This window comes from Apteryx rowi, unplaced genomic scaffold, assembly GCF_003343035.1.
Source record: "Apteryx rowi isolate R43461 unplaced genomic scaffold, aptRow1 scaffold_482, whole genome shotgun sequence".
Classification (NCBI taxonomy): domain Eukaryota; kingdom Metazoa; phylum Chordata; class Aves; order Apterygiformes; family Apterygidae; genus Apteryx; species Apteryx rowi.
Window position 1 is genome coordinate 623,135 of NW_020450741.1, and position 9,101 is coordinate 632,235.

Sequence of the window (9,101 nt, forward strand, 5' to 3'; positions counted from 1 at the left end):
GGAAAAAAATCTTTCATGCTGTAGAGGTAATTGAGCCACCTATGGCAAAAAGAGCGAGTTCAGCTTTCTTAGATCTTAACTGGATATCACATCCGGGGTAAAAAAAGAGAAGGATACGTATGACACGACCATGCAGCTATTGAGGGAAGAGAGCAGAGCAGAACTAGCCTCCTGCAAATATCTGTGGCCTCTTCACAGACAAAACGGCTCTGTATTCTGTCAACGGGTATCCCCTCCAGCCCCCCATAAATCCCCTTCTGAAGGAGCCTGCTCCGGGAAGCCTCTCACTGCCTCGTGCCTCAGCCACAGCTCTCAAAGCAGGCCCTCAGCTACCCGCAGCTCCGGTTGCTGGATTCACAACACGAACGCTGGTCTAAGGAAGAAGCCTGACCACCATCAGACGGATCCACTGAGCTCCCGAGGAGGTTCGGGGCTTCTGGTCAGGTCAAACTGCCGCACCACAAGATGGGAATGCTCTTTCCAACCACCAGTCCCCCGAAAGGAGGCTCGTTCGTTTGTTTGGAGCCTTCCAAAGATGCAAACATGGCAGAGCTTTCTGAGCAGTGCGCTTCAGCATCTCAGGTTGAACATAAACTAAAGCTGAAGCAACTGAGATGCCGGCACAGTATCTGATAAGGCAGCCAGAGCTCCTCAGTTATGGCAAGTAACAGCCCTTCCTTTCAACCCAACTTGATGAACTCGCACCTGTGTCAGGTAAGCAAAACAGCTGGGGCTTTTCTTGCCACTGCCAGGTCTGACCTGCCAGGGAAGTCTGCCTCTCCCAGCCATCTAGAGAAATGTGCCTGGGCAGCAGAGGAAGCTCCAGCGCAGTCAATCCTTGTTCCAGGACTGCTTCATACCCAACGTAAAAGGAAACTCTCCCCAAAACCTACGGATACATCAGCTGCCAATCCCTCAGCGCAGATTAGCAAAGCTTTCCTCACCTTAGAAGAGCCTTTTCTTCCAAAGCACTTTACAAGCCATATATTGCCATAGCGGAAACACCTTACACACCACAGAAACACAACAGTCTCTGGAGTGGGACGCACAACGATTTAGCCACACAGAGGTTCGGACAGGAAGGGGGAGCGGGAGGAAAGGAGAATCCCACATCCTGTTAACGCTGCCAAGGGAACTTTGGGAGGAAGAATATATGGTAATTGCTCCAATTGAAGTTTGGACAGAGCACTGGAATTGAACGCCCCTTGGTCCCTCAATGAGCACCGTGGGAACTTTAATGACCACAAGTAATAAAGAACCTTGATCTTACTTCATATTAAAAAAAATTACCTCTAACAGTGGAGCACCAGGAGGAACAAGCAGTGCCAAGAGTCGGCTTTGCCATGGTGCTCTCCTCTCCACGGGCTGCCCAAAAGGGGCAGCTCTGCAGAGCCGGTGGAACAAGGACAACCCTCCCTCCGACTCCAGTCGGCCATTTCCTAGCTCAGGAACGGCTGCATCCTGTGCTCATTCAGAGCAGCCTGCGTAGGTCTGATATATTTGGCAGAGCATCTAAATCGGTCTGGAAGAGCTGTATCTAAGACTTGGGATAAAGAAGTCCCAAACCCACAGTCCGCGTTATGCCAGCGTTTCAGCTCAAATATTAAAACCATGGTAGGCAGATGCCAGAGCTACAAAATAACCACCACCAGAAACCCCCAGCACCAGGTTAATGGTGAACATCACCTAGTCACCCTCGGTCAGGGTTTGGGGGCAATTCAGCGATGCCCCATTAGCTCGGGTAAATTATGGCAGCACAAGAGGCTGATTTAAAATTTACACCTCAGCCTGCTTAAAACCCTGTTAGCATTCAAAAACTCTCCCCTCCCAGCCCTTACCACCATGTCGGCAGCAGAAGGAACCAAAGGGCAACTTCACAAAGACACCCTGGCTGCGTAACAAGGCCTGTTTGCGTGAAACAGCTGTCCGTGCTGCCACGGTAGGGCAGCGCCATGATCAGAGCGAGAGGAATTGGAATTGGACTCCTGAATCCTGCTGGCAATTCCAGGTTGCAGAACAAGCTGCAGAAGAGATGGCGTGAGCGCAATGAAGCAGGGAGATAATTACTACCCAGTCGGAGCCGGTATCAGCGGTTCTGTTAGGAGTTAACAAGATCTTAGAGGTCTGCAATTCCTCATTGTGCTAGAGGAGATTATTAGGGACACTGCTACGGAGCCCACCAGGAAGAAAAAGGCTTGTTGCTCTTCCTCTTTGCTTTCTGAAACCGTTCAAACTGAAATGCTTTTCACACGATGGCCAAGAAGAGAAAGGACTGACCGGAGGAGGTCTTTTCAGGCATATGGACAAGAAAAGGACAGGTGGAGGAAAGGGCTCACACCTACAAGGGTAAACACCAAAGTCAGGGTCTGGCTGGCCAAGTCCTGCTCCAACCAGCTAACCGACCCTTCAGCAATCCCATCCCTGCTGCTCCTTGGTTTTTCTTTGCCTCCCCCATTTAGACTCAGGACACGGACCTGAACTCAGACCCTGAAATGCAACCGTAACACAAACAATATTACTACTGCTAACGAAGAGAATTAAACTGAAACAATCTTGAGCAAAGGCAAAGTCGCTAGCAACAGCTCCCTGCACAGGGCCCACTCCAACATACCCCGAATGCTTTGGTGGGAGTGAGTGCTCTGCACCTCTCAGGATAAGGCCTATGTTTTTAGATAACTGTAATGGAGTTCACTGCGTAGAAATAGAGTTGTACTGTTTCTCTTTTCCAAAGATGCTAGCGGCTAACTTTTATGATCATGGAAACAAATTCGGGATGACCAAATTCCATACTCTGCAACACTGCAAATCTTTATTGATGTCTATAAATGGGAAGAGATTTCCTTCCAGGGCACAACACAGACCCACAAAGTGTAAGGGGAAGTTCAGTTTCCGTTGCAGCATCAACTACTGGCAAAAATCAGAAGCAGGATCAGACCTTAATAGACACCAGTGGTCTGCTCCTGCGTGCCAAATCACATGGCGAGGCAGCACTGTTTGTCCTCTACCGAACCTGTTAAGGCACATCAGAGAGAGGCGGCCTCCACGCAGCAAAATACAAAGGCTACCCATCCTGCTAACTCCATAGCAATGGTCCTGCACCAAATCAACACACAGCCATTTTCACCACTGACAGTAACAACTAGGACATATTAAAACTTCTCTTATGTTGCAAGGTTAGCCTTAACTGGTTACTCCACCCAGACCTTCTTGCCAATTTTCTCCTTTGTCATCAGAGACCATATTTAATCCAGTAGGAATGTGCCTTGATTCAAGACTGTGTAGTAACAGATTCAAGGCCTGTGTGCACATCAAGCCTCTACGTGCATATGGATTTACTTTTGTACTAAAACCCCTCTATCGCCCACACCACTGCAGCAGCTCTCAAATACAGGATGGTCAGTCCCGAGCCAATCAAGTGTGGTGTCTGTGCTGGGACTGACACCTGACAGCAGGGCTCTGCACTGACAGCCACGGGGTAATCCAAATTTCCCCATGCTGGGAGATGAGCCAACACCTACCGCTGAGGCTGACAACTGCCTCGTCAACCTGGGGTCCCGCTGCAGACCCGGCTTCACTCCAACCGCGGGAGCGGTGGCACTTCAGCGAAGCTGCAGTTACCYTGGGCATACGAATTACTCCCAGGTCTCCCTCTTGCCTTCGTCTCTTTGAGCTACACAGCCCACCTACACCTCCCGCGGGCTTGTGAAAATTTTGGAGCATGGTTTATGGGGTCAGGAAGGGCAGCCACCCTCGCGTTAATGGAAAGTGCTTGTTTTGCTGCTGAATCAAACTCTTCAAAAGCCAAGCCCGAATGTGCCCACATGCCTGTTGCTGCAGCCCTCTAACAGGTTCTCTCCCACATAGCTCTGCTGTTGCCATATAGCAACAGATCAGCTCCCTGCAAAACCACAGCGGGGTTTTCGAGAGATCCTGCAGAATACCAAACCCGCAGTATTCAGCCCCTAGTTCTCCTACATACTTTTGAAAACCTCAGAAGTTGTGTATGAAGGGAAAAAAACAAAACATGAAACTACATTTGTTTCAATCCTGCTTTAAAGAACTACTCTTTGCTTTGGAAGCTCAGTGTATCCGGAAGAGGAAGATTTCTTTTTAAACYTGAAAGCTCCGTAAACCCGGAGGCAACCAAGTCCTATGCAGAAATAAGCTGCCAATATTTCAAAAAAACAACATAATGCCCCTTTGCCAAATGAAGCAACCGAAAACGCTGCACTGAAAACCGAAACAGCCTCCAGCGTTAACCCACTACTCAGCAAAACACAAACAAAGGAGCAGCCCGGCAGGCCACTGCAGAGGGACGCTAGCACATTTCGAAGGGGAAAAGTCAGGCAATGCATTCCAGCCACTCGAAACCGGATGAAAACGAGAGCCTCTGCAGGTCATGTTTTCACTGCCTCACTTTCAAAGGCAAGGCATGAAGACAGACCAGCAAGAGGCCAAATTCTGCCCTCCCTACTCAGGCAAAAAAACTCAGACCCCCTGGGTCACCACCAGCCTTTTCTCTGAGTAAGGCCTACAGAATTTGGCACCTTTAGACTAGGGACCCTCCCCCTATATCCACTCCATTTCCATCTCAGAAACCAATACAACAATAAGAATTACTCAAATCCCAACCTCTCCTCCCCATCTCATACCCCTTCCATAGCTTCCCCCAGCTCCCCTGCACCTCCCCAACTGCCGCACATGCGCCCAGCTCTCCAGAGCTGCTCCGACAACCCAGCTGCCCCCAGCCTTTCCCCCAAGCCCCGAAGTCAAACTCGGACCCTCTTCAATACTGTAGCCATTTTACAGATTCCCCTGTGCAGTCCTGGAGCCCTCCCCACCCCCCCCATCAAAACCCTTCCTCTAACAAGCATGACATTTCCTGTCCTGCTCCCCCTGCCTTCAGCGTTTCGATGTCTGAGGTCTAGCATTAGTTTAATTGCCTCAAATGGCACCTCTAAGACCAGTAATCTTTTCCACACCAGGAAGGAGAGGAGAGAAAAAAAAAAAAAAAAAAGAAAAAAGAAAAAAGAATAAGATTGGAGTTTACTGACAAAGCAGAGAATACCAGGCAGGGCAGTCACTTATGTAATTCCTAGTTTGTGGATAAACAGATAGCTCTTGTCTTGCTGTTTCCGACTCCACGCGACATGTAAAAGTGAATCCCAAGAGTAAGCATGCCATACAAGTCATTCCTGGGAATGCTGTCCTGCCCATGAAGTTTTTTTCCTTCCCTCTTCAGCACACAACCTGATAGCATGGGTACGAAGGGAGGGAGCGCTGAACCGGTACCGCGTGTGCTCTGCCTGTTGAGGCAGGAGGCTCCAGTAAGTAGAGAGCGGCAACCTGTAGCTACAAGCCTACGTGAGACACTTCCCCAGCTCGGCAATGGGTAGGCACTCAAACAAACAAACAAACCAAAAAAAAAAGCAATCTACTTATTGGTTTCCAGTTTGCCAGTGGGAAATAAGTAGGTGCACGAACCAGGAAGGAAATGAAACGCTCCCCAACAGAAAGCACAAAATTTAAGCGTAGTCAATCAAAAGGGCTGTTCGGGGGCATCATCTGCTGGGAAAACCAGGGCACCGGTCCTTCCCGAGGCAGAGAGAGGATTTCATGCGGTTTCAGATGGGCATTGCAGAACAGCAGGRGTGGAAAGCAGAATGAAAACAGTCCTGAAGGTGCTAAACATTCACAGGCAAAGAAACCACCCACCAGGCACCAGAGCGGTGCTTTTCAATCTGGGTCCCTCACCCTGGGGGGCGGCAGTGAGAATGAGAGGGATCTGCAGGCGACTTCTAAGTCATCGGCAAAAAGTATTCGCGAAAGCAGCATCGGGGAGATTAGACTCGTGACAGTCAGGCAGGACTGCGCGCCCGTACACATTTTTTAAGGGGTCTGCAAAGCAAAGGCGGCTGAAAGCCGCTGTGCCAGGGGATCTGCAGTTCATCTCACCAACGCGGCCTTGGCTCCCACCTGCAGCCACGGGGCAGCTCACAGCAGTTTCCAGTTTCTCACACCTTGTCACATTAAGAGAGGACACTGATCCCTATAGTTTCCTTCCATCCACAGCCAGGGCCACTGCCTGGTATCTTAGAGGAAGTTTTACAAGTCTCCAAACACAGCAGGGCCCTTAAGGGAAGCATCTGAGAGTCACTTTGGAGCCCGCTACAACCCAAGGCAGAGGAGAGGCGTAGCTCCATTCGCACAGTGAAATAAAACGTGTCCCAGCTTCGCTACAGGAGCCAGCAACGACACCAGGGTGGCATGGAAATCGAAACTGTGCACAGAGGGAAGATGATATGGCCAGGGAGGCTGACAAGAAACAATCATCCCTGGATACTCGCGGATGATCCCAACGCTCGTCTGACCTCATTTACTCCCGCTCTGACGTCCTACTGGAGCTCCTCCAGGGTTAGCAGGACGCTCCAGGCACGGGTACCGAGGACGGACACACCGCTGACCGGCTCGGCCTGCACCAACCAAAAGGGAGCACTAAATGCAAAAATGTGCCAGTTTGGATCAAAGGGTCATGGGACTTGGTACAAATGCTTCTCTTCATCCTACACAACAAATTTCTCTCTCCCTTTCTCTGGATTTTACTCATCAAAAGGCTTTTAATTACAGATTGAAGCTAGTTTCTTCAAAGTTGAGGTTAAGGCTGGTTGAGAACGTAGTTAAGAGCAACTGTTTATTGCTTTGACTAAGGAAGATAACAAGTAGGAGTCTAATTGTTTGCCACTGAAGTCTTCTCTTTCGATAAATGCAACATCCTGAGACTGGGAAAAAAACCTCAAGTGTCAGTTTTAATCAAGATTAAACCACAGCTCTCAAGCATTTTGGCTCCATCTCAAGTGTGGACATGGAATTTCACAGGCCTAAATTTCAAGGCTTGACACTGGTGGTGGGGAACTTGATTTTACAGATTCAAAAACCTGGCTCAGACAGCACTTTATTCACTAAATGAGGTTTGGGGTAAGCCAGGCAGTCCAACCAAAGTATCATAGCATCTTGATATAAGCATAAGGTTCTTAACTCATTTGCGTCCCTTGCCGAAATCCATTTTCCCACGCCTGGGAAACAACTAGAGTTTTCAATTCTACTTTCAAAGTCATGAAATACAAGCGAACCCACTGCATTCACTGCACCAAATGAATTCCACACAGCAGTGGCTGGCCAGCACCTCTACAAAGCAAACCTTCTCTTTAAGCATACAATATGGCTAAAGATCATCAGCCCGGGACCACAGTATGCAACAAGGCACAAATAGGAGCAAAAAATTTAAAAAAAAGAAATAAATAAAAATAAAGGCATAAGAGAAGAGTAGAGGACCAGCAGAAAATGGAGAACTACTTTTATTCACCACCACATTTATTAAGAACTCTTGCCTTGCAAAACCCTCCCCCGAGTTACTAACGCAATTAAAGCTTGGTGGAAAAATCCCACCGTCTCATCCATGTTTGGGTTGTGCCTCTTCACTCCCTCTTTCCCCAGAACAAGCCTAAACAGGGGCCAGAATGAATATTAAACAAGAGCGGCTCCTCTCTAATAAACTGCTTTTTTAAAGTTGTTTAAAGACAACATCTCCAGCAAACCATCAGAATTCTTAAGCCAGCTTTGTGTCTTCCTGATCAGTCCTCAGAAGTGCCCATATGCTGCAATTTTCAGCCAGAACCAGCAGAAACATTCAGAAATAGAACAAGATTCCCCTTTTTAAAAAACAACAAGACTTCAAAAAAATCACAAGATGACCTTTTAGCTCTGCAGCTATGCTGCACACAACTTCAACCCTGGTTAGACTGTAAATTCTTCCAGGCAGAGACCTTCTCTACAGATGTCTATAAAGTACTTATTATATAAGCAATGCTCTCAATAGCCAAGACAATTAACAGCGCAGGGATCGTGGCTAATCTTGAACACAGACCAGCAGCAAACTCCTACCAAGAGGCCATTACAAGCAGAAAGAAACTTTTGCTCTCTGGCCTCCTACAGCTCTGCAAGTAACAGGACCTCCAGGGAGAGGCCAGGAGGCCTGCTAAGAATATCAGATAGCAAAAGGAGATATAAGCAGTCATATTGATCGCCAGCATGACATAACCATAACTGGTAGTTTCAACATATAAACTCAGGGATTTAAGAGTTCTGGTAAGAGGAAGCCCCTGTATGCTGGGAGTCCTGCGCTACATGCAGGTCCAAACAATTAGTTAACTTTCTCCACACCATTGAAACAACGCGTCTAACAAAGCCTTTTCGCCCATGTAGCTGCCAGCTTGCCTCCAGTTTCAAACCGTGGTCACCACAACAATCTGCTCACGACACTATCTCCTGCAATCAGCCTCACAAACGCAGCGGTCCTGGAGAAACACACAGTAACCTTCAGCTCTATCTCTGGGGCTCAGCAAGGGAGCTTTGGATACTGACTCAAGGCCTGAAGCACAGGTTTGATTCACGACCCACCACCTCAAACTCGAAGGATTCACTGAGACCTGATAAGGGGGTCAAGGGAGGCAAGGAAGCATCAAAATACTGGACAAGCAGCCAGGTGTGCCCTTGCGCTCTCGGCAAAGGCGAGCTGCCCCTTCGATTGCCAGCTGGGTCTCCGCATGTCAGCCTCCGCAGCAACTTGCCTGCCTGTACTGCCACACAGGTCCAGCGGGCAGAGAAAGAGGCTTATCCTACATGGCTCTTCCGTGGCTCCTCTCTGGGCAGGGCAGGGCCAAGCCGATGGCCTTCAAGGCCCCTAACAACTGCGGGTAGATTATCACTGTGAACTGCTGCTTGCTTTCTGATCGCCCTCTACCCTTGCAGCTGCAGGGTGCATGGTGGGGGGAGAAGAGGAAGGGGTGGAAAAACCCCGCAAAACAAAACTCTGTGACGACACCCGTCGAGTGGGGCCGGCCTCCCCCCACAACCGGCCCCAGCACCCGACAGCAGGGGAGGCTGACCGGGAGCGAAACCAGCAGCGGCCACCTCGGGGCGGGGGACGGAAACCCCCCGGGAACAGGGCCATGGGGGGGATTTCACCGGCCCGGGAGGGCAGCAAGGGAGCCGCCGGCCCGGCCCGGCCCGGCCTGCCGCCCCCGGGCCCGCTCCCCGCCGCG

The 9,101-nt window shown here is 49.6% G+C and overlaps 1 protein-coding gene across 1 annotated transcript in view; it reads right to left on the minus strand.

Annotated features, from left to right (window-relative positions):
- The window catches only part of ZBTB7A (zinc finger and BTB domain containing 7A), a 21,313-nt gene extending 12,284 nt beyond the window's left edge, over positions 1-9,029 (minus strand). The window contains exon 1 of the mRNA XM_026078659.1: positions 8,628-9,029. The gene's annotated coding sequence lies outside the window, so the exon portion shown is untranslated. The remainder of the gene's footprint in view (positions 1-8,627) is intronic.
- Between the last annotated feature and the right edge of the window lie 72 nt (positions 9,030-9,101).